Source organism: Cupressus sempervirens, chromosome 8 (assembly GCF_028749045.1).
Source record: "Cupressus sempervirens isolate cs-2001-9-10 chromosome 8, ASM2874904v1, whole genome shotgun sequence".
Lineage (NCBI taxonomy): Eukaryota > Viridiplantae > Streptophyta > Pinopsida > Cupressales > Cupressaceae > Cupressus > Cupressus sempervirens.
Window position 1 is genome coordinate 227,162,903 of NC_143125.1, and position 26,312 is coordinate 227,189,214.

Genomic DNA, 26,312 nt, shown 5'->3' on the forward strand with positions numbered 1-26,312 from the left:
TGGTCATTTCTTCTTTTTTTTGAGGCTATTTGTTGTGGGGTCCACAACACACGCCCCATTCTTCACTGAGAATGGTGGCCTCTTACTTTTTTCGACTCCCGGACTCATAGTTTGGGAGTTAGGAGAAGAAGAGTTTTTTTAGACCTTAGGATTTTAGAGTCAAATATTCAAAAAAATCACAAAAAATTGAGAAATTGAAAAAATAAAAATAAAAAGAAAAAAATTCAAAAAATAAAAAATAATTTTAAAAAAAAAATTATTATTAAAGATTTTGCGTCGTGCGTGCCTCCCATGGTGGTGCACGCGCGTGCCTCCCATGCGGGTGCTGCGCGCGCCTCTCATGGAGGTGTGCGCATGCGTCCTCCATGGGGGCATGCGCATGCCTCCCATGGAGGTGCGCGCATGCCTGTCTCCCATGGGAACCACGTGTGCACCTCCAATGGAGGGGCGCATGCACACATCCATGCATCCCATGGGGGCGCATGAATGCATCCCCCATGGGGTGTCACACACGCCTCTCATGGAGGTGCGCAAGCCTCTCATGGAGGCTCCGCGCGTGCGCCCTCCATGTAGGTGCATTGCGCGTGTGTCCTGGTGCGCGTGTCAAGATAAATAAAATAAAAGGGGTTTGAAATATATCATTTATGTATAAGTTGATGTATATTTAATTTCTTATATCTAAGATATATTTTAATATATACAACAAATCTTTTGAGATAGGTTTCAGACCTTCTGGAGATAAGGTAAAGATTTTAAAAAATTTTAGGGTTTCAAAAATTTAGACTTAGCCAAATTTTAGGGCTTCAAGATTTCAGAGTTAGCTAGATTTCAAGATTCACCTCCAGTTTTGTTTGAGTAGCTAGTGTCTTTACTATGCATTGTTAACTCTATGGACTAATGTTTTCTTTTTTTGTAGGTAAAAATAGCATCCTCAACTTGTCGAGGTCATAACTTTTGACTCGAGCCTCAGAATTCAAAATCACTTACATCGTTGGAAAGAAAAATTGAAGATCTAATTTCAGTCCCTAAAACAATGAGCCTTTGACTATCTAGTTTTAGTGACTAACAAAGGTTTTGACTTGAAATTTTGAGCAAAAGACTTCCAAAAGGGTTATTTAAAAATGCCTAAAAAAATTGTGAAAAAATATGAAAAACTTGCAAACATTTGATCATTTTGGATAATCTAGATCACTTGGTTTCTCACCGGAAAGGATTAGATAGGTGGAGAGAAAAAAAAGGTCAAAGATATAGAGGTTGGACACATAAAGCAAATTAGGTTCCTCATCTTATGCAACTATTGGGGACAAGATTCAATGTAGGTGCCTTGAGATTTTTGATTGAAGAAGCGGAGGGAGTGCAAGTTTGTGAAAGTAATGGCTATAAAGAGGGTGTAAATTATTAGAAAGGGGCATGGAGTGTATACAAAAAGTGATCTAAAAACTCATTTGAAAAAAACTCAAAAATCACTTTCAAAACTGAGAACTTTGATTTTTGGGCGAATTGAGCTCCATAGGTCCGCAAATCCGCAGCTCCATAGATCCGCAGGTCAGCAGGTCCATAGCTTTGCATTTTCATGCAGGTCTGCAATTCAGAGGTGCACTGATAGTTGATTTCTAGTTCTAAAAATAACACTTTCCATACATTGAGAGCACATTTTAATGGTAAGTTAACTCCAACACACATCAAGTGAAGGGCTAGCTTCTATTTTTGGTGTCTCCATGCACTTCTACTTTGACTGATGGCTTCCTCCTACTTTCTTTCTCATGCTTTTATTGTTTTTGACATGTAAAGAGCTCATGCATCTAATTAATGAATAAAATATGGATGGAGTCCCTCTAAGCACCAGTTAAATTATCAGTTTGTATATATTTAGTTTGTTTTAAATATTTTAAAAGTATTTTATTGCATCAAGATATCTCTCATTTTCAACACAAATTGAAAAGATGATTTCTTATAAATACCCCATTGTAAAATATAAGAAAGGTCATTGTTATTATGCAATAAAGTTATGCTTTTGGTGCTAGCATTCGTAGTGTAGTTATTCTTGCCTGAATGTGTCATTATTTTGTGGATTTTATTCATTAGATTGTGATTGAGCCAAAAGTTTATTGCATTGTTTCTAGTTGTGCAATATTTTAGTTCTGGTGTTTGCTACAAATATATGAATTTCGTTGACGTAACGAGCTTGAGAAGAGATCACCCGATTGTGTCTACATAGTTTTTTGTCTCACATGAGCGCACTTTCTATGGCCTTGCAATTTGATGAAGAGTGAAACATCATTCGATTTGTTAAAGATTCTTATTGACGATTGCATCAGTGGATTCTAGGAAGCACTGCTCCTATTGTCATTAGTTTACTACCGATTTCTTCAAAAGTTTAACTCATAGCATGTTGTGTTCTGTAGCTTATGTCCATTTAGAAATTTCAATTTCAAGTTATTTGATTTCATGTTATTTGTTTTTAGTTTCACTATTTGCTTTGCTAACCCCCTGTTAAAATAAGACCTCATAGTAGTTGCATTGTTAGAATTGCATTTATTGAAAAAAATAAAAAATACAAAAAAATTGTTCTTTTGGTGTGATATTTTGAGACAACAAACAAATTTTACTTCAATTCTAAGATAAAAGAGTTTTTTTAGAACCAACAAAGGCCTCCTCGTGAACACTCACATTTATCTTCTATTGAGCGGATTTTGGTACATTGCAAGACAAACACTGAATTTTGGAGTGGATCCTTAAAAAGATTTGCTCTTCAAGAGAGGAATTACACTATGGTTTCCTACCATTGACTTTGTGCAAAATGAACACCCAACAATTTATAAAATAATGAATGAGAAAACGTATCTAGATGTTATGAATGTCATGGAGTTGATTGACTCTAGTTTATCGAGTGGTGATCTATTAGATTTTTTTTTTTCTTGTAGGCAGAAGGCAAAAAAATAAATAAAGAAAACTTAGACAATCTTTAAATCATATGTTATTAAGAAAAATATTTTGAATAAATTTGAAAATTTCTACTATTAGTATTGGCATTGGCTACTTGATCCATTGAAATTAGGTTGTATTAGTTAGTTGTTTTGGTTTTTGTTATGTAAGAGGATATTTGAAATCTAGATTTATATGTAAGTAATTTTTTTGATAAATAAAAAAGGGTACTAGCCTCAACACAGAACTTGATTTTTAAAAAAATGAAAAGAAAAAATAAGAAACAAATGCACGAATATATAGATCAACAACTCACAAATATATATATATATATATATCAACAAACATACAAATATTTAAGTCAACAAATCTACAAATATATAAATCAACACACAAATATATATAAATCAACAACACACAAATAAATATATCAACAAAAACACAAATATATAAATTAATAAATGTACAAATATATAAATATATAAATAAACAAATGCACAAATAAATAAACTAAATGCATAAATATATAAATCAATAAATGCAAAAATATATAAATCAACAACACACAAAATTATAAATTAATAATACACAAATACATAAATCAACAAATGTACAAATATATAAATTAATAAATATACAAATATATAGACTAAAAATATAAAATATAAATCAGTAACATACAAATATATAAAACAACAAATATTCATATATAAATCAACAAATGCATAAATATATAAATTAACAAAAACACAAATATATAAATTAATAACACACAAATATATAAATCTATAAAAGCATAAATATATAAATCAATAATACAAAAAATTATAAATCAACAACACATAAATATATAAATTAACAAATGCACAAATATAAAAATGTAAGACAAAAAAATATAAATCAACAAATACATAAATATAAAAATTAATACACGTACAAATATATAAATTAACAAATGCATATACATATATATATATATATATATATATATATATATATATATATATATATATATATATATATATATATATATATATATATATATATATATATATATATATATATATATATATATATATATATATATAAGTTACGCACAAATATATAAATCAATAATACAAATATATAAATTAATAAATGCACAAATATATAAATCAACAATATACAAAAATAAAAATAAATATGTACAAATATATAAATCAACAAACACACAAATGTAAATATTTGCAAGTCAAAGGGTGGAAAAAGATGCAAGAGCAACAGATCAATAAAAAATTTTAGAAGGCAAATGACCGTAAAAATGAGATGATCATCATGTTGTTAGGAGTAGACTATTAGAGAGGAGGGCGTATTCATGATGGCAAGTTGGTTCACAACTTATTTCAACTGATTATTTGGATCTAAAGCCATACAATGTTAATTTTTGGGATAATTCGTAAGATAGTGAATGAGAAAATGTATCTAAAAGTTATGAATGTCATGGAGTTGATTGACTCTAATTTATCGGGTGGCGATCTATTAATTCATATTTGCTTATAGGTAGAAGACAAGGAAAAAATGATACAAAAATTTATACAATATTTAAATCATGTGTTATTAAAAAAAATAATTAGAGTAAATTAAAAAATTTCTACCAAGCTAATAGTAATATTTTATCAAATGAGGTAGCAGAAAGAATGGTCAATATTGGTATTGGTATTAGCGATTTAATCCATTGGAACTAGGTTGTATTAATTAGTTGTTTTAGTTTCTGTTATGCAAGAGGATCATTGAAATCTAGATTCATATGTAAAAAAAATTTTTGATAAATTAAAAAGGATACTAGCCTCTACACAGAACTTAATTTAAAAAAATAAAAAATAAAAAATAAATGCACAAATATATAAATTAACAACACATAAAAATATAAATCAACAAATATATAAATTAACACAAATATATAAATTAATAAATACATAAATATATAAATAAATAAAAATGCACAAATATGTAAATCAACAATTCATAAATATATAAATCAACAAACATATAAATATGTAAATCAACAAATCTACAAATATATAAATCAACACACAAGCATTTATAAATTAACAACACAAATAAATATATCTACAAAAATAAAAATATATAAATTAATAAACAAACAAATATATAAATCAATAAATGCATAAATATAAATCAATAATATAAATATAAAAATAATAAACACACAAATATATAAATCAATAAATACACAAATATATAAATTAACAAGACAAATACAAAAATAACAAATGGACAAATATATAAATCAACAAAAGCACAAATATATAAATTTATAAATGCATAAATATATAAATTAACATAAAAAATTATAAATTAATAATACACAAATATATAAATTAACAATTGTACAAATATATAAATCTAAGAAACACAAAAATATAAATTAACAACACACAAATACATAAATCAACAAACACACAAATATATAAATTAATAAATGCACAAATATAAATCAACAAATGTATAAAAATATAAATCAATAACAAATATATAAATCAACAAATGTACAAATATATAAATCAATAAATGCATAAATATATAAATGAATAACCAACAAATATATAAATTGACAAGTTATGCACAAATATATAGACAAAATAAATAAATAAATTAGCAAGATACAAATATATAAATCAACAAATACACAAATATATAAATCAATAATACACAAATATAGAAATAAACAAAAGTATAAATATATCAATAAATGTACAAATATATAAATTAACAATATATAAATCAATGAAGATAAATATATAAATTAACAAAGACACATATAAATCAACAACACACAAAATTATAAACTAAAAATATACAAATATATAAATTAAGAAATGCACAAATATATAAATTTAAGACACAAATACATAAATCAACAAATACACAAATATATAAATTAACAAATGTACAAATATATAAATTAACAAATGCATAAATATATAAATCAATGATAAAAAAAATATAAATTAACAAGTTACGCACAAATATATAAATTAATAACACAAATATATAAATTAATAAATGCACAAATATATAAATCAACAATATAGAAAAATAAAAATAAAAATGTACAAATATATAAATTTACAAATGTACAAATATATAAATCAACAATATACAAAATTATAAATTAACAACCACACAAATATATAAATCGACAAATGCACAAATATAAATATTTGCAAGTGGTAGTGTAGTGCTTATCCTCGTTCACATCTTTTCTGGACATATTGTTGCTATTATTATCAGACTATGATGGACTAGTGTTATGTTGATGGATTAGTGGTATTGCTTTGACACTATCAGACATTATGTTATGGATTTAGTGGATAGGTGATGAGATCAATTAGACTTTACATTTCATGCATACATGATGATCATTATATTGCTTTTAGTTATTGTTGATGATTAGTTGGATGGTTTATTATCTTATGTGCTTTATCATGGATACTTATCCCATACTTGCATGTGTATGGTGTGTGTGTTTTCTTATTGTATGGCGTTTCTGATATGGTTAAGGGAGTCGTAGTCACTTGCTTAGTCGGGATCTACACGATGCACCACTTCCTGCCATTGTCTATTTAGCTTAACATTATATATATTGTATGTACATGCATAGTTTTTCTGTAGGTTGCAAATATCGGGTATCGACTTCCCTGAATTACCAGGATGAGCGTACCCTATTATACTATCTCAATGATAAGAGAAGGGAGATAAATTCTCAAGTTCAAATCCCAAACCCTTAAGCCAATTGTCCTAGTGAGGTAGGACAAGTATCTGGATATTTTACCCACCGAATGTGTCGGATGACATAATTCATGATTTTTAACCCTTTAGACTGAGTTTGTGTGATTTTCTATATGATGGGTTTTCATATTTTATTTTGGAGGTCTATGGTGAATTTTTTATTAATTAAGTCTTAATAAATAGATTTAATTATTTGAAAAAATTAATATAAAATATCATGATCTTTGATATTTTGATTTTAATTAATTAAATGTGAATTAATTGAGAAAAAATAATTAAATAAAAGAAAATTAGAAATTAAAATTAATAATAATAATAAAATAATAATAAAATAATAATAAAGTAATAAATAAATAATAATAATAAAAGTTATAAAAATTAAAATGAAAATCATAAATATTTAAATAGAAAATTATATAAAAAGTGAATTGGAGTTATAAGTTTGCATGAGAGTTAACACACTTTTCTATTTCCCATGTGTCAACAACATGGGGGTTAGTGCATCAATTAAGCACATGGTGTCTACAACCTTATGAACCATTTAGAAAGTTGGAAAAGACCCATGCTTAGTTGGTGACACCTTCTAGCTATTTCTAGAAGCATTCTAAATGTTTCTTGAGAACTCTTTATATTCAGGCATTTCTAGAAGCTTAGGGATAGCGTTTGGAGTGCAATTGGAGCATTGAAGGACTTGAGAACTCTGAAGAAGGGAGGAGCTTGCTCTGCGAATTTTTTGAGGAAGAGCGATTTAGCATTAGAATCCGGGTAGATTCTTGTGATTTTACTTATGCTATTTCTGCATCATGCATTCCTTGTCTTCTTCGTGTCTTCCATATGTCTTTTGAGGAATTTCATATTTCTATTGTATGCATTCTCAATATGGGTAGCTAAAATTTATTTGAGAAAATTTTATATGCATAGATCTAAAAAAAACACGGGACTAGGGTTGAGATTCATAGTCAAACTAATTAGATTAATTATTGAAAATTTTGGAGATCATAGGTTTATGGACAAATTCTGAAAATTGAAATATATATATATATTTCAATTTGCACACACACACACATATGCAATCATATATATATATATATATATATATATATATATATATATATATATATATATATATATATATATATATATATATATATATATATATATATATATATATATATATATATATATATATATATATATATATATATATATATGTATGTATACATGTTCATATGCTGTGATATTTTTAATTTTGCATATATATATATATTTGTTAAAATCGGATAATATATCTTTAGGCGAAAACATTTTAAGAAACGTTAAAATCAAATCACAAAATTTGAATGGGAATTGCGTAAGCGATTTAAAAATAATAATATACATATTATACATTAAGCCGGGAGGGGGGGGGACAAGACCCGCACCCCCATTGCGGTTGCAGTGTACCGTCATCGCAGGTACTACGACAACAATGGTACACAATGCCATTGATGTCACAGGCCCTGCGACCACAAGGTCCTGCGTATTGGCGGACTATTATGTTATGCGAATGTTTATAACATTTGCCATATGTAATCATTTTTAATTGTTATTAAAATTTTATGTGTTAAATGACATTAATCGAATTTGTTAATTCGATTTTGTTTAATATAATATTTGTTAATTATCAATTATCATTTATCATATATATATATATATATATATATATATATATATATATATATATATATATATATATATATATATATGAGTATGTATATAATATGTAAATATGATTAATATTAATTTGATTTATAATTGTATAACTGATAAATGATTTATATTAAAGGTTCATGGTTTAAATTAATTGTTTTATATGAAACTTAATTGTTAGTTTGGTGGGGGATGTTTTGAATTAAAATTATAATTGAAGAATGAATTTTAAAGAATATTTGTATTCATTCAAAATGTATAAAAGTTCTTCCAATTCTTTCTCTAAACTTGGAAACGTAAACTGAGACTTTTGCATTTAAATTTAAGTTGTAAACTTAGCAAAACCAAAATATGTGTTTACATTGTGTATTTCTTATGCTATTATTTTAGATTTTGGGTTGACTAGTGTTGATCAGTTATAAGACATCTACTAGAGGCTTGGGGGATTATGTGATTGTGATGTCATAATGATGTTTTAATCTCGATCTTTATAAACCCAACCATAGTTATGTGATGAAATGCTCTATGTATTGGATGTGATTACTGATTGTTATAGTTGAGATTCTTATGTATGAGACACTTGACTTAACCATTTTTGGTAATCGATCAGTTATCCTTGGTTATTTTCTAGTCACCATAATGGGACTGTAATGTGGATTTATCCTTGATGATGTCATGTTGTGACATGTTTGACTCAACCATTTTTGGAGTCTTCGATCACTATGATTGAGATATATTTTGGTTATTGAGAACCATTGGATACTTTGATTATTAGTGATACTTCAGTTGCCAATAGAGAGCTGTTGTGTTCATGATTTTCTATGGATGTTTGCTCATGGAGATTTGATGCTTTTATGCATATTTGATGATTTTATTATGGATTATCTTTTGTGATTTTGAGATTTATGATTCCATGAGCTTAGGGTAGGATATCTACATGTAGTGACGGGAAGTGGCTTGCAATGAGGGCCAGGACCCTAAGAGGCTGCCAAGGTAACTCATTGTAAGTTGGATTAATAAGTGATAACATTTACACCTAATACTAACTAAATGAACCTAAAAAGAGAAGTGTTTTTTTCTCGCCCATGCCTTGAGTGCTTGTACAGGCTAGGATGAGAGTAGTGAGAACGCATGGTTGCGACCTTGCATTCCGTAGTATGCCTCGTTAGTATGAGAAGATACTAGTGGCCGCATGAAATCAATATGGACCTGTGGAGTTTAGCTAACTGCCAGGGTAACTTGTACATGATAAATGCGACGACACTTTCTCGCTTGCATAGTAGGTTTCTACATGTCATTGTGTGCCTCTGGGATTAGATGTCGATTTTGTGTTTGGAACTTTTGAGTTAGTATACTTTTAGGATTCTTGGACTTGTAGAGATTTATGCTATGTGATTTTTGATAGCCTGTTTGAGAATCGAGATTATCTCCTCAGCACGGTGGGAGTGGACCACTTAGGTACCACGCGATCGGGTGGTAGTGTATTTTCCACTCTTATCATTTAAGATTTATTGACATCGTGGCTGATGCGTCCTTCGTGATGGTGGATATGTATCTTTTTATTGATGATTAACATATGTTAGATGATGTTATCTTATGCTTATATTTTCATGTTAGATTACTTTCTACATATGATGTTGTATATGTTAGGAGTGACATTTCTACTATGTTAGTACCGATGATCTCTTCGGTGATTTGGAATGTTACGCACGGAGGGATGGCTAGGATCCACGATGGTCTAATGATGCTATTAACGGTTGGGAGGAACCATGCACTTAGTTTATTATGTTTGATCTTTATGATGGATGTATATGTCTTCTATGATGATGTATCATGTATATCATGTGATTATTTTTACTTGATGTATCATGGATCAGAATAGGATAATGTACCTTATTCCATGTATGTATATTCTTGAGCTTGTCATACCTTGTGATATGTACAGTGGATGATTGAGCATTTGAAATGTAATGAATAAACATTGGACTTATCATTATTATTTCATGTGGTTGTTGTACTAGATGGATTCATGTATGTTAGTTAATTTGGATGTAATTCAACGTTAAGGGATCTTTAAAGAATGTAATTTGTTATGTATGTTATGTTTACTTTTAGATGCACATTGCTATTGCTTCCGTATTGTGCATAAGTTATATGTGGTATTTACTTTCATGTTGAAAAAAAAAATGCTACCAAACTTAGTAAAATTCTAGGTTAATTCTTTGGATCCCTTGGCGGGGCATTACAGGAAGGGTAGGAAGAGACGCCAGAGCAGTAGATCAGTAGAATTTTTTAGAAAGCAAATGACTGTGAAAATAAGATGATCATTATGCTATTAGGAGTGGACTATTGAGGAGGAGGGTGTATTCATGATGGCAAATTGGTTCATAACTTATTTCAGCCGATTATTTAAATCTAAAGTTATACAATGTTAGCTTTTGGAATGATTCGTAGCATAGTGAATGAGAAAGTGTATATAGAAGTTATGAATGTCATGCAGTTGATTGACTCTAGTTTGTCAGGTGGTAATTTATTATGTTTGTTTCACTTATAGACAGAAGATAAGAAAAAGATAATGAAAAAAACTTAGACAATTTTTAAATCATATGTTATGAAGTAAAATAATTTGAGTAAATTTAAATTTTTTTATTAAGCTAATGGTAATATTTTTTTGATTGAAGTAGCAAAGAGGATGGTCAATATTAGTATTGGCATTGGATACTTAATCTATTGAAATTATATTATACTAGTTGGTTGTTTTAATTTTTATTATACAAGAGGATCATTGAAATCTAAATTCATATGTAAGTCATTTTTTTGATAAATAAAAAAAGTTACTAACCCTTATATAAGATTTGATTTAAAAAATAAAAAATAAAAAATAAATGCACAAATATATAAATCAACTACCTACAAATATATAAATCAACAAATGTATAAATATATAAATTAACGACACAAAAAAATATAAATTAACAAGACAAATATATAAATCAATAACACAAATATATAAATTAAAAAATCCACAAACATATAAATAAAAAAATACATATTAATGATGAAAAGTTGGTTCACGACTTATTTCACTCAATTATTTAGATTTAAAACTATACGATGTCAACTTTTTAGATGATTCGTAGGATAATGAATGAGGAAATATATCTATAAGTTATGAATGTCATGAAGTTAATTGACTCTACTTTATCGAGTGGTGATCTATTAAGTTTCTTTTGCATGTAGGTAGAAGACAAGAAAAAGATAATGAAAAAAATTTGTATAATCTTTAAATCATGTGTTATGAAAAAAAAAAATTTTAAAAATTTAAATTTTTTTAACAAGCTAATAATAATATTTTTTCAACTGAGGTAACAGAGATGATGGTCAATATTGGTATTGGCATTGACTACTTGATCTATTGAAATTAGGCTATATTAGTTGGTTTTTTTCTTTTTATTGAAATCTAAATTCGTATGTAAGTATTTTTTTAATAAATAAAAAAGATACTAGCCCTTACGCAGAATTTTAAAAAAAAATAAAAAATAAAAATAAATGTACAATATATAAATCAACAACACAAAAATATAAAATAACAATACAGAAATATATAAATCAACAAATACACAAATATATAAATCAACAACTCACAAATATATAAATCAACAAAAAAACAAATATATAAATCAATAAATACACAAATATATAAATTAACAACACACAAAAATTAAAAAATTAAAAAATACAAATATATAAATCAACAAAAATACAAATATATAAATCAACAAACATACAAATATATAAATCAATAAATGTAGAAATATTTAAATTAAAAAGCGTACAAATATATCAATCAGGAAATACATAAATATATAAATCAATAACTAACAAATATATATAATATACAAGTTACACACAAATATATAAATTAACAACATAAATATATAAATCAATAAATATACAAATATATAAATATATAAATTTACAAATATAAAAATATATAAATCAATAACACACAAAATTATAAATCAATAAATACATAAATATATAAATCAATAAATGCGCAAATGTAAATGTCCACAGGTGGAAGTGTAGGAAGAGACATCAAAACAACAGATCAGTACAATTTTTTATCAAGCAAATGACCATGAAAATGAAGCAATCATCAAGTTGTTAAGAGTAGACTATTAGAGACAAAGGCATATTCATGATAACAAATTGGTTCATGACTTATTTTAGCTAATTATTTAAATTTAAAGGTATACAACGTTAACTTTTAAGATGATTCGTAAGATAGTGAATGAGAAAATGTATTTAGAAAATATGAATGTCATAAAGTTGATTGACTCCAATTTATGGGGTGGTGTTCTATTAGATCTTTTTTGTCTGTAAATAAAAGATAATGATAAAAACTTAAACAATCTTTAAAACATGTTCTATGAAGAAAAATAATTTGAGCAAATTTAAAAAATTCTATTAAGCTAATCGTAATATTTCTCTGACTAATGTAACAAGGAGGATAGTCAATATTGGTATTGGCATAGGCCACTTGATCTATTGAAATTAAGTTGTATTAGTTGGTTGTTTTGATTTTTATTATGCAAGAGGATCATTGAAATCTAGATTCATATGTAAGTCATTTTTTTATAAATAAAAAAGGTATCAACTTCTATGCAAATTTAAAAATAAAAATAAAAAATAAAAATCAAATGCACAGATATATAAATCAACAGATGCACAAATATATAAATAAACAAATGTACAAATATATAAATCAACAATTCACAAATATATAAATCAATAAATTCATAAATATCTAAACCAACAAATGCATAAATATATAAATCAATAAAACACAAATATATAAATCAACAAAAAATATTAATATATAAACCAATAAATACACAAATATATAAATCAACAAATGTACAAATATAATTCAATAAAATAAATACAAAAATCAACAGACACAAATATATAAATCAACGTACAAATATAAATCAATAAACACACAAATATATAAATAAAAAATACAAATATATAAATCAATAAATGAACACACAGACACACATATATCAACAAATACACAAATATATAAATCAACAATATACAAATACATAAATCAACAATACAAATATATAAATTAACAAATGCACAAATCAACAAACATACAAATATCTAAATAAACAAATGCACAAATATATGAATCACTAACACAAAAATATATAACTGAAAAAATATAAATATATAAATCAATAAAATACAAATATATAAATCAACACAAGTATATATAAATCAACAAATATATATATATATATATATTGCACAAATATATAAATCAATATCACAAATATATAAATCAATAAATACACAAATATATAAATCAACAACAAACAAAAATATAAATAAATAATGCACAAATATATAAATTTACAAATGCAAAAATATATAAATTAACAACATACAAAATTATAAATTAATAAATATACAGATATATAAATCAACAAACACACAAATGTAAATTCTCACAGATTGAAAGGTGGGAAGAGACGTCAAAACAACAGATTAGTAAAAATTTTCATAAGGCAAACGACTGTGAAAATAAAAAAATCATCATATTGTTAGGAGTGGAGTATTGGAGAGGAGGGTATATTTATGATGGCAAGTTGATTCACGACTTATTTCAGCTAATTATTTAGATTTAAAGACATATAATGTCAACTTTTGAGATGATTTATAAGATAGTGAATGATGAAATGTACTTATAGGTCATAAATGCCATGAAATTTATTGACTCCAGTTTATCAATTTTTATGTCTAATATGTCATTATATATATATATACATATATATATATATATACACACATATAATTTTTAATCAACAATACACAAATATCTAAATTAACAAATGCACAAATATATAAATGAACAATATAAAAATATATAAATAAAAAATACAAATATATAAATCAATAAATGCACAAATATATAAATCAACAAATACACAAATATATAAATAAAAAACACAAATATAAAATCAACGGACAAATATATAAATTAACATATGGATAAATATATAAATTAATAATTCACAAATATATAAATCAACAAACGTACAAATATATAAATAAATAACTCACAAATATATAAATCAGTAGATTAATAGAATTTTTTAGAAAGCAAATGATCATGAAAATAAGACAATCATTATGTTGTTAGGAGTGAAATATTGGAGAGGAGGGCATATTAATGGTGGCAAGTTGATTCATAACTTATTTCAGTTGATTGTTCAGATATAAAATTATACAATGTCAACTTTTGAGATGATTCATAAGATAGTGAATGAGAAAATATATTTATAAGTTATAAATGTTATGAAGTTGATTAACTCTATTTTATTGGATGATGATCTATTAATTCTTTTTTGTATGTAAGTAGAAGGTAAGAAAAAGATAATGAAAGAAACTTGTACAATATTTAAATTATGTGTTATGAAGAAAAATAATTTAAGTAAATTTAATTTTTTTTACTAAGTTAATGATAATATTTTTTTGATTGAAATAGTATAGAGAATGGTCAATATTGATATTGACATTGGCTACTTAATCCATTAAAATTTGGTTGTATTAGTTGGTTGTTTTAATTTTTTTGTTATATAAAAGAATAATTGAAATCTAGATCCATATGTAAGTCAATTTTTTTAATAAATAAAAAAGATACTAGTTCCTACACAAAAGTTTTAAAAATATAAAATAAATAAAATAAATGCACAAATATATAAATCAATAACATACAAAAATATAAAATAACACATACACAAATATATAAATCAACAAATACACAAATATATAAATTAACAAATGCACAAATATATAAATTAACAAATACACATATCTAAATCAACAAATGGACAAATATATAAATAATAAAAATTAAAAATATATAAATTAACAAATGCACAAATATGTAAATCAATAAATACACAAATATATAAATCAACAACACAAATATATAAATCAACAAACATATAAATATATAAATCAATAAACACATAAATATATTAAATCAATAACCAACAAATATATAAATAAACAAATACACAAATATATAAATCAACACACAAAAATATAAATAAAATATACAAAAATATATAAATTTAAAAATGCAAAAATATATAAATTAACAATATAGAAAATTATAAATCAATAAACACACAAATATATAAATTAACAAATGCACAAATGTAAGTGCTCACTAGTGGAAGTGTGTGAAGAGACATTAGAGCAGCAGATTAATAATTTTTTTAAAAAGACAAACAATAATGAAAATAAAACGATCATGTTGTTACGAATGAATTGTTGGAGAGGAGGGCATATTTATGATTACAACTTATTTCAATCAATTATTTAAATTTAAAGACATATAATGCTAGCTTTTGGGATGATTTGTAAGATAGTGAATGAGGAATTGTATTTAGAGGTTATGAATGTCATCTAGTTAATTGGCTCCAATTTATCAGGTGGTGATTTATTAAGTCCTTTTTGCTTATAGGTAGAAGACAAGAACATGATAATGAAAAAAATTTAAACAATTTTTAAATCATGTGCTATGAAGTAAAACAATTTTAGTAAATTAAATTTTTTTACTAAACTAATGATAATATTTTTTTGACTGAGATAGTAGAGAGGATGGTCAATATTAGTATTAATATTAGCAACTTGCTCTATTGAAATTAGGTTGTATTAGTTGATTGTTTTGATTTTTATTATGTAAGAGGATAATTAAAATTTAAATTCATATATAAGTCATTTTTTCATAAATAAAAAAGATACGAACCTCTACACAATTTTTTTTTTAAATATTAAAAAAATAAATGCACATATATAAATCAACGATGTGCAAATGTATAAATAAATAAAAAAATATATATAAATCAACAAATGCACAAATATATAAATCAACAACATATACAAATATAAATCAACAAATATACAAATATATAAATCAATAACACACAAATACATAAATCAGCAACACATAAATATATAAATCAACAAATACATAAATATATAAATCAACAAACTCACAAATATATAAATCAACAATACATAAATATATAAATCAACAAACTCACAAATATCTAAATCAACAAATACATAAATATATAAATCAATAACATAAAAATATATAAATCAACAACACACAAATATATAAATCAATAAACACATAAATATATAAATCAATAATACACAAATATATAAATTAATAACACAAGTATATAAATCAATAAATGCATAAATATTTAAATCAGTGATACATAAACATATAAATCAACAATACACAAAACTATAAATTAACAAATGCACAAATATATAAATCAACAAATACATAAATATATAACATTAACAAATACACAAATATATAGACCAACAAAAAATATATAAATCAACAACACACAAATTTATAAATCAATAAATGCTCAAATACATAAATTAACAAATGTACAAATATATAGATTAATAACACATAAATAAAAAATACACATATATGTAAATAAACAATATAAGTATATTAATCAACAACACAAATATATATCAATAACACACAAAAATATAAATTAACAAATATACAAATATATAAATTTATAAATGCACAAATATGTAAATCAACAATATACAAAATTATAGATCAACACAAATATATCAATTAACAAATATATCAATATATAAATCAATAACACACAAATATAGAAATTAACAAATGCACAAATATTGAAATATATAAATCAATAAAGCACAAATATATAAATTTACAAATATATAAAACTATAAATTAATAATACCCAAAACTATAAATCAACAATACACAAATATATAAATTAATAAATGCACAAATATATAAATTAATAAATACAGAACTATATAAATTAACAAATGTTCAAATATATAAATCAATAACACAAATATATAAATCAACAAATGTACAAATATATAAATCAACAATTGCATAAATGTATAAATTAACAAATGCAAAAATATATAGATCAACAAAAAAAAAAAATTAACAAATACAAATATATAAATCAATAAATACTCAAATATATAAAATAACAAATATACAAATATATAAATCAACAATACACAAATATATAAATCAATAAATGTACAAATGTATAAATCAACAAGACTTAAATATATATAAATTAATAAAAGCACAAATATATAAATTAACAAATGATCAAATATATAAATTAACAACATACAAATATATATCAACACACAAAATTATAAATCAACAATTGCATAAATATATAAATCTATAAATGCACAAATATATAAATCAACAACACACAAAGTTATAAATCAACAATACACAAATATATAAATCAACAAATGCAAAAATATATAAATCAACAAGTGCACAATTATATAAATCAACAAATGTAAAAATATATATAAATCAACAAACACATAAATGTTTTTGATGCCACCCTAGTCATTTTGTGTTGGTTGGTGACTTGTTTCACCTTGGGTTGTAGATTTATTTAGTATGAGCTTCATTGAATATATTTTAATTTGTAAAAAAATTCAAACACACTTCAAAACTTATTTTTTTAATAAAAAAATTAATTCATAAATATATAAATCGGTAACCAACAAATATATAAATCAATAAACACACAAATATATAAATTAACAAATGCACAAATGTATAGATGAACAAAAAAAAATTAACAATACTCAAATATGTAAAATAACAAATGTTCAAATATATAAATCAACAAATACACAAATATATAAATCAACAATAAACAAATATATAAATTAATAAATATACAAATATATAAATCGATAGTACACAAATATATATAAATCAACAACACACAAATATATAAATTAACAAATGTAAAAATATATAAATCTAAAACAAAAAATTTATAAATCAACAATACACAAATAAATGAATAAATAATAGACAAATATATAAATCAATAAATGTACAAGTATATAAATCAACACACAAATATAAATAAAAAATGCACAAATATATAAATTAGTAGATCAGTAGAATTTTTCAGAAGGCACATGATTGTGAAAATGAGATGATCATCATGTTGTTAGGAGTGGACTATTGGGGAGGATGACATATTGATGATGGCAAGTTAATTCACGACTTATTTCAGTTAATTATTCAGATATAAAAATACACTGTCAACTTTTGGGATGATTCGTAGGATAGTGAATGAGGAAATATATTTAGAAGTTATGAATGTTATGAAATTGATTAACTCTAGTTTATCAGATAGTGATTTAGTAGGTCTTTTTTGCTTGTAGGTGGAAGACAAGAAAAAGATAATAAAGAACACTTAGACAATCTTTAAATCATATGCTATGAAAAAAAAGAATTTGAATAAATTATTTTGGGTATGTGCATGTTGTGAACAACAACTGAGGCATGAGGTATATATGCCATTGGAGGGAGTGCAAAGCCTATCATCAAAAGTGAAGATAATCACTTTGTGACACACGACGAGGAGTACAAGAAGCAGGTGACATGGCGTGAGAGCTCCAATGGAAAAAGTTGGCTGTAGAACTCTATGAAGAACACATTTTTGAATGGAGCATACTTTGTTCCATCTAGGAAAGGAAAAGTGCTTCCCCTCTACTAGACAGGCCAACAATTTAAAATTGCCGATGGAAGATCAATGCCCATTTTGACGTAGAGTGCAGGAGTACTTGCCTGCGCTGCCTCTGGGACTTGTCTTCAATTTACTTGTTAAGTCTCGCCATTCTTCTTATACAAATTCTTTGACCATTCTTTCATTCAATTCTTCTGCACTTTGAGAATGAGATTCACTCATTCATTCTCGTCCTATATTTTCAAGATTAACATACGTTATTTGTTCATTCTTTGCTACTTTGTGCATGACACTTTATGTAATGATAGCTAAACTAATGTATCATTTTTCAGTATTTTTTATGGAGAGACATGCTAGAATGTTGGGAAATTCAATTGTTAATTTTTTTGAATTTTTAATCATTTATATCTTTTATTTTTATTTTTTATTTTTTATTTTTTATTTTTTATTTATAAATTGCTACAAAGGGACAACACCCATTTGTATTAACTTTGGAAGAAATTAGTTCCAAGGCATTGAGAGCTTAGATGTCATAAGTCTGACCAAACACACTGGACTTACAAAACTTATAACCAAGATATACATGCAAAATTACCAACTTAGCAAATACTCCATAGAATTGACAAGCTCATAAAGAAACATGCAACAAGACATACACTCCCTGGCATGACAAGACTCAATATAGCAATCTCTTCCACATCTAGTGATCCATTCTTCCCTCTTTCAACTAGAGAGTTACCTTACTAGTATTTATATATGGCTAATTCTAAATCCTTAGAACTTATCTATGAGTATTTTGATGGAATATATTTTTATTTTTATTGTGTGGATTAATTTTTTATTTTAATTTATATTTATATGCATTTTTTATATTTTATTCTTATTATTTCCTATCCTACATAATTTATTAAATATTTGTGGTTATACTTTATTTTTATTTTTTATTTTTGGCCTTTGGGATCTTCTCATTGTTGAATAATGTGATGTCTCTCCCATCTCTCATCTCTCCTCCCAATATGAGGTGTGATCCAAAACATCAAAATAATAATTAAAAAACAAAATCAAATCTCAAAATTATAATAGGATAGAAAAACTTACTTCAAATTGTAGAAACAATCTTTTCTTTATTGAACTAAGCTCATCCTTGTGTCTTGAAATATTCACAATTCTCCTCCGATAATTATCAATAGAAAAACCCTTTCCAAAACTATATTCTAATCATTTCCCATCAAAATTTATTCAAAAAACATAAATCTAGAAAAGTAATTTGAAAAGACAAAACTCCATATCCTCATACAAAAATCTTAGAACAAGTCCTAAAAATTTGTCTACATTTTACTCATATTTGAACAAAAATATTCAACTAATTTTTCTCGCAAAATTTATTCAAAACTTGAACTAATTCATCAAACAAAATCTTATAAATGCATACAACATCCTCCCAATATATATATATAATACTATAAAATAACTTTACCTTGGATAAGAGGCATTTCATGAATAAGAAAGATTCTTCAATTAATAGTTGTAAGACAATATATCAAGAAAAAATGTAACTCCTCTATATGAGTAAATTTTACAACTAGTTTGTCAATAGAACTTTTTAAGCTTATCTTCATTCCTTTTTTAACTCCAAATAACAAATTACCACATAATATAGCACTCATCAAAATATTAAGTTCCATCATTAAAAAATATATATTCAATGACCCAACTTATAAAAAGAAAACACATGATATACCAAAGTATAAAAACTTTTAAATGGAATAAAGTATTTCCATACTTCCATGGATTCTATATTCTTTAGATATATTAAAGCTCAAATCTTAAGTCACGAGAACTAATCGAGAATATAAAAGGAACCATAATTGGCAACAACTAAAACCAAAGCTAGAATCAATGAAAACCAAATTAGGGGTTGTAAGTTGTGCATATATTATTAGGAAAAAAGCCACACATTCATACATAATGGTAAGGAAAATGCCCTTATCAAATAAAACTAGCAAAAAAGTCAGGAGACGATAGGTGATGAAGCACAAAGGCAAAAAGTCAGGAGATGATGGGAAGTTGAAAGCTTCTAGTGGTTGTGCTCACACCCAAGATTGACATTGTTCAAGGCATAAAGAAAAATGTAGCATGCAAATTATAGCCCATATAGTCCAAAAAGTAGGCATTGGTGGATTACTTACTTCATATTCCTAATACAAGAGGCTTGTGGTGCATGGACTAGGGGTGCATTATCTCAAGGATCTATATATGTGTTAATCAAGTGTGTGTTACTGCAAATAGCTACAATATGTGTTAAATAAGGAAATATTTGACAAAAATGTTTAAAAGAATCCCTAAAGGATCCCTTGGGGGTCCCAAAGTTCAAAAGAAAACACTCTCCAAAGATGATGTAGCCCAAACCCCTTTCAAAATAAAACTTAGAAAATAATGACACAACATAGATTGTCAAAATAAAACTCAAAAAATAATAACACAACACAAGTTGTCAAAAGACCAAATTCTTCATACAACTTCTCCAACTCTATTCTACCTTACAATGAAAGAAAACACCTACTTATTACAATTCTGAAAATTACCATATTTGGCAGATATTTAGCAAAAAAAAAAGTTTCCATTTTTCATAATTTCCAAAATGCATCCTAGAAATCCCAATTTATCATCAATTTATCATCATGTAGCTTCTTAAAAAAAAATTTCCAATGCATGTGGTGTTCTTCTTTATCCTTGCTAAAAATGAGTATATCATCTAGGTATACTATCACAAATTTTCCTATGTAGTCTTTGAGGACTTCATTCATAAGTCTCATGAATGTAGATGGGGAATTGGATAGCTCAAATGGTATTACAAGTCATTCATATAGAACTTATATGGTTTGGAAGGTTATCTTTTATTTATCTCCTTTATTGATCCTAATTTTGTGGTATCCATTCTTTAGGTCAATATTAGTAAAGTATTTGGCTTCTCCTAGACAGTCCATTAGGTCTTCTATCCTAGGGATATGGAACCTATACGTAATGCTTATCCTATTTATAGTTCTTGAGTCAATACATAGCCTCCAAGTTCCTCCCTTTTTGGGTGCTAAGATAGTGGGAACAAAAAAAGGGCTAATGCTTTTCCTAATAAGTCCTTGATCTAGGAGTTCTTGTATTTGTTTGGTAATTTCCTCATTTTATTGAGGGGTCATCTTATAGGCTTCCTTTTTAGGAAGGGTGTCTTCTAGGATAAAATCAATTTTATGTCTAACAACTCTCTTAGGGGGTAGGTTTGATGGTTTCTCATCACTTAGTATGCCTTCATACCTTTGAAACAACTCCTACACTTGCTTTGGCAATTTTTCCTTCTTGTCTACCTTGTCTACACTCTCTTTTTTTAGCTCCAACACAAGTGTAAAACCTGCTCCCTCACCTTCCTCCAAGGTTTCCATGAACTCTTTTTAACTAATCGTAAGAAAATTTGGACCTTCTAACTTCATCTCTCCATCCTCTAGTAGTGATTGTATCTTGAAAGTCACATTGTCTTTCTTGAAAGAATAAGAATTCTTTACTCTATCATGCATGACCTATCTATCAAATTGTCATGGCCTACCAAGTAGTAGGTGACATGCATCCATAGGTAGGATATCAGACAACACTTTTTCTTTGTATTTCCCAATGGAAAACTCTACCCATGCTTTTTTATTGACTAGGACATGTCCTTTATTTAGCCAAGTGACCTTGAATGGGTTTCTATGGGTATTCTCTTCAATTTAACCTTTTTGACTACCTCCCTTGACACAATGCTATTAGTAGACCTTGACTCTATGATGAATCTACAAAATTTACCCATCATTTTGCATTTCACTCTCAATAGTGACCCTCTTTAACTAGGTCCCTCTTTTACTGGTTCCTTGATTAATTTTCTCCTCATCATCAAGTTCTCTCCTTCTAACTCTAGAGGTACTTTAGGATGTTTACTTCCACCACTAGCCTCTTCTTAAACATAGTTTACCCTCTTGTTACCTCCATGTGAAGTAGAGCCTTTATCTAGACACCTATATGCAGAGTGTCCCATTTGATTACAGTGGTGACATTTCATAGTTGCAAAGTAAGAGCATCTAACTTGACCACTATTTCTTCCTCTCCAACTACTATTAGAGTTCCTTCCCTATTAGAATTGCCTCAGTTTGAACTTTCTTGTTGTTACTTAGTAAGTTTGGTCTCTCCTTGAGCCCTAGTCTCTAAACATCTACCACTATATCCACCTCTTTATTCTCTATTATCTCTTCCTTTGCCTCTACCTCTAGTAGTGCTTGAATATTTCTTCTTTCTTAGCTTCTCTTCTACCTTTACTACTATTTGGTGGCATTTCTAAATTGTGTCAGGAGTCAAGAGACTCATCTCATCCTGTATAGTCCACTTGAGACCATTAAGACACCTTGCTACCTTTACTTTCCCATCTTCTACAACTCTTGACCTCATGTACAATCTCTAAAACTCCTTAGTATAAGATTTCACATCCATATCCTTTTGCCTTAGACTTTGTCTTCTTTTGTGCAACTAGATTTCATAATCCTTAGGTATATAAGCATCTCTAATCTTTGTGACCATAGCCTTCAATGTGGCAATGGGCTTCTTTCCTTCCTTCTCTCTCTCATCTTGAATAAATTTCCACCAAGTGAGTGTAAACCCTCTTAATATGAAGTAGCAGCTTTAATCTTCTAAGCTTTAGTTATGCCATCACATTCAAAGTTATTTTCTAGTCCTTCTATCTAATGTAGGACTACCTTAGGTTCCATCTTACCACTAAATATTGGAATGCCTTCTAAAGCCTTGTCACTTAAGGCCCTCAATGATTTAAGGAATGGTTCTTCTATGAGTACAAGGTCTGATTCAGAGACCCCCTCCTCAATTGAAACCTCCTAATTTTTTTCTTCTTTATTTTGTTCTTCAATCTTATCCTTGACTTCTTCAGTCTTCTCATCCACTTCATCCACTTTTTGCTCCAATTGAGCTAGCCTATCTTTGAGCACTATATCCTCCTCTTCTTTATAATCTACCTTCTTTGTAATCTCTATATTGGTAACCATTGTGGACTCACCAACTAATTCTTCTTCTCCTGAAAACATTCACCACAAGCCTAATCTTAACTAGGCTCTAATACCAATATGATAGGATCTCACCAAGGTGTGCTTGCACAATTGCTATCTAGACAATACTAGACTTATTCTTCTCTAGACTCTAAGGTAACTTATAGGGCCTTACAAGTCTTGGTAAACCTAGCCATAGACATCCATAACTTAACTCTATGAGTGAGTTCCTTGTGCTTCACCTTGAGGGATAACTACCATTAAGAATGCTTCAAACCTTCACTTTTCATTGGAAGTCTCCAAGGACAACTTCACCAAATTACCTTCACCAGTGCTTCAAGGGGTGTATCCATCACTAAAACCTTCACTTTACTTCCAAGTAACTCCATTTGAATAGGGAATCTATGGTTTTCCTATCGAGTTCAAGATTTGCAATGTATTTGGTCTAATAGGCCTAATTAGCCAATTAGCCCTAATCAGTGGTTTTTCCTAATTCTTTCTCCAAATTTCCAAATAATGCTAGAAAAAAACATGATATTCAAACATCATTTTTATGGACCTTGAATAGTTTTTTAGTCTTAAGTACCTAGGTCATCCGTACAATGGATTCCTAAAATGTAGGGTTATTAGGGTTAATATGGCTAAATTTGTGTTGATCACTAATTTCTGCTAGGAAATCTACCTAAATGGATTGGCCAATGTCTAACATCACTCCTAGGTGTCTATAGGATTATTAGGCTTCCAAAACCATACATTTTTTCTTTCCATCTCTCTTTCCCCTACACTTGCACGTCAATTTTTTACTATCATGCACCTAGTTGGGTTCACTAATCTTTCCTAGGGCGTGATGTTAAAAATAGCTAACTTACCTTCTAGAGCTCCCCCTTTCACATAGCTAACCATCAATGTCTTCCCTAACATATTCCTCTAATCCATAATGATTTTCAAGGTGGAGAACTATAGGGAAGCCATAAAACCAAAAACTATCTACTTCTGCCCTAGCAATCAAACTATTTAGAAAACAATTTCAAAACTCACTCTAATGAGCTCAATTTAACTTAACTAATGAACATAAATGCTTAAGACTATCTAGTCTACAAAAAAGTAACACTAACTCACACAAATCAATCCATAAAAAATACATTTTTACTCAATGCAAGATGATTGTCACTCAAAAAATAGAATTCTGAGCTATATTCCACTTTCAAAAATTCCACTACATCACACTCTACCTCAGGAAAAATGATCCTAGAAGTTTAAATATTCCCTACCCTTGATCTTAGTCCATTATGGTAACTACCCATAATGATTTCTCAAAGAGAATCTAATCTTGTAATTTGTTGTCAGGCAATTTTAAAAAATTGTAAAATGTTGTCAAACAACATTGTGAGAAGTTTTACATGTATTTTAGCTAAATTAATGCTAAGGGTCTCTAATTCACCAAGAATGATGTAGAAATATCCTAGGAAATATTTTACAAATATTTCTACCCTTTCCCAAGCCTTAAAGGCTTCAAGACCTACTTTTCCTACCTTAGGCCTAATCTAGCACTAACAACTATTAAAGCAATAAACACCTAGGTTGGATTGATCTTAGTCTAATCTGCTTAGGAACACACAAGAAAGAACTTATAAGGTCAAAACCAAGGCTACTAACTTGGCTAAGGTTAGTACAAGACAAAATTGTAACGTGTTTGAAGGATATGCCTAGGTTGTCCTGCAACACACACACCTCAAAAAGGATGGAGTCCAAGGAAAGAGATTATTTCACACCAACCTGCAAAGGTGTTAAATTTTAGAGGGTTAATGCAATGAAAGGGATAAAGGAACATCAACACAAGCCATGATGTATCAATTATGAAGGTAGGGAAAATAATGCCACTTAATGTTGAGATCTAAGCTAGTAACTTCTAGATCTATGCAAGATATACAACGCAAAGTAGACAAAATTCTTAAATGAAATGTTAAATTGACATAGAGACCTATAAAAGTACTAATCTTGAAATTTGGAATCTTAATTTTTGCATGTTGTGCTTATGTTAGGAGTGAACTTAACTAGATCTAAGATTAAAATTTACAATAAATAATAAGCAAAATATACAAGGAAACTCATAACACAATATTTTTTTAAATAGGGAAACCTTGATCAAGGGAAAACCCTAGTGGAGATGGTACACAAAAAATGATCCACTAATTAA